Source organism: Garra rufa, chromosome 21, assembly GCF_049309525.1.
Source record: "Garra rufa chromosome 21, GarRuf1.0, whole genome shotgun sequence".
Taxonomy (NCBI): domain Eukaryota; kingdom Metazoa; phylum Chordata; class Actinopteri; order Cypriniformes; family Cyprinidae; genus Garra; species Garra rufa.
Window position 1 is genome coordinate 10,102,994 of NC_133381.1, and position 2,614 is coordinate 10,105,607.

A 2,614-nucleotide genomic window follows, 5' to 3' on the forward strand; every position below is an offset into this window, starting at 1 on the left:
CAAAGTAATAATAAAATTCTTGGATATTTAATTTAATTTAATTTACTTTTATTTCATTTATCACCCTCCAAAATAATATTAAAATTCTTGGAAATCACAGAAGAAGGAGTTATTTTATTTTATTTTATTTTATTTTATCCATCACCATCCAAAGTAATATTAAAATTCTTGAAAATTGTATTTTATTTTATTTTATTATATCCATCACCCTGCTAAGTAATAATACAATTTCTGGATATTTTAATTTATTTTATTTTATTTTATTTTATCCATTACCCTACAAAGTAATATTAAAATACTTAGAAATTATATTGTATTTTATTTTATTTTATCCATCACCCTGCAAAGTAATAATAAAATTCTTGGATATTTAATCTATCTATCTATCTATCTATCTATCTATCTATCTATCTATCTATCTATCTATCTATCTATCTATCTATCTATCTATCTATCTATCTATTCTTATCTTATCTTATCTTATCTTATCTTATCTTATCTTATCTTATCTTATCTTATACCTTTAAAGTAATCATAAAATTCTTGGATATTTAATTAATTTTATTTTATTCATCACCCTACAAAGTAATATTAAAATTCTTAGATCCATCACCCTCCAAAGTAAAATTTTCTCCAAAGTAGAATTATTTTATTTTACTTTGTTTTATTGTATTTTATTTTATTTTATTTTATTATATTTTATCCATCACCCTCCAAAGTAAAATTATTTATTTATTATTTTATTTTATTTTATCTTATTTATTTATTTATTTCTTTTATCACCCTCCAAAATAATATAAAACATTTTGGAAATCACTCATTTGTGGACTAAAGTGAGACAAAGCAGAAGCCCAGCAGGAAGAATCTGCATAGTTTTGCACTGTAAGCTTATCTCTATATTCTAGGAAGTTCTGAGGAAGTACGGTCATTTGGTTTTACTTGTCCAAGCAGAAAAAAAGCTAATTTGGCTGCATTTTGCACTAATAATCTGTTTTGTATTTTCACTTTTACGGTTCCCCTTGTGGGTTTGTTGCCAGGGTGATTTTGCGGTGTGGCAACCCCACATACACAAAATACAGTTTCCATATACACTTCTGGATATTACACAGAGTGATTTCCAAGAATTTGAATATTACTTTGCTGGGTGATGGATGATTCACAAGGGAGGAAAAAGCTCAGTGTTCGTGACATACTGCAGTTTATGGTGATTGTACACATTCGGGAGATTCTGATAAATTAAAATGATGGATGTGTTCTGGCTAAATTAAATCAATTTTGAGCTCCTTCACTCATTTTTGAGCCTAATGCAAAGAAACAGAATCAATGCAAACTCTTAAATCCTTCACACATAGTTTAAGAAGTTACAGTATTTTTCATCTTAAAAAATAATAAATGCTTTATTATTAAAGAGTCCCAAAAAAGAGTAAAATATCACAAATATTAAGCAGAAAAACTGTTTTCATCATTCAAAATAATATGTTATTTAAGGAGCAAACCAGCATATTAAAATGATTTCTGAAGGATCATGTGACACTGAAGACTGGAGTAATGATACTGAAAATTCAGCTTTGCATCACAGGAATAAATTATATATTAAAATGTATTCAAATAGAAAGTAGCTATTTTAAATTGTAATAATATTTTACAATTTTACTGTTTTTACTGTATTTTTGATCATTTAAATGCAGCCTTATTGAGAAGAAGAGACATAAAACCTAAAAAAAAAAAAGTTCAGTATGCAGTGCACTGAGGCCATTGCTTCAACAGTAGCCAGTTATTTTCTTCAAGACTGTGAAGTTTGATTTAAATAGCAGAACTGCGAATCATATGTGATAGCGATTACAGAGCAGGCAGTCGTCCCCATCTGGGGTTTAGCGTATCAACCGATGCTGGGTTGTGCGGTGACTGGCTGTGGAGGAGAGCAGAGGCAGCTGCCAGATGAACAGCCCACAGCGGTTAAGGACTGGGGAAACAGAGGGGAATGGTAGGGTGCAGGGGATGATGGTGAAGGGGAGGGAGACCCCCGTAATTACACTGTAAACACAGCTGTTGATGGTATTGTATAAGTGTAGGGCAGCCATGGTTTTCCACATGTGCCTGGTCGTGTTTTGGTCAAGTGTTTTAGTGTGATGAAGTTTGGTCGTCGCACTGCGGAGCAGAAGTTGGGGGAATTCTTGGTAGTCATAGGCATAGTTGAGGTTTTTGGTGGTGTTTAGCTTATGTGTAGTCGATTACTTGTGCAAGTGACAGATTGTTTGTAGCTGAATATATTTTAGTCTGGGTTGATGCCATATTGTCACATGCACTGTATAATAACTATATAATAACTGTAAAGTAACAATATAGAAATGTAGTTGTTGTTGTTAATAAATACATCTCATATATTCTATTATATATATATACAGTATATGTATGTGTGTGTTTGAGAGAGAGAAAGTGTATACATTAAAATATGTATATTTAAATTTATCATTGTATATAACTGTAAATAATTAATACAGTTAATAAAGAAATTAATTTCAATTCTGGATTTTTAATATTATATTATATACACACATGCATGCACATACATATATCATATAATTATTAATATATAAAAAAAATATATATATAT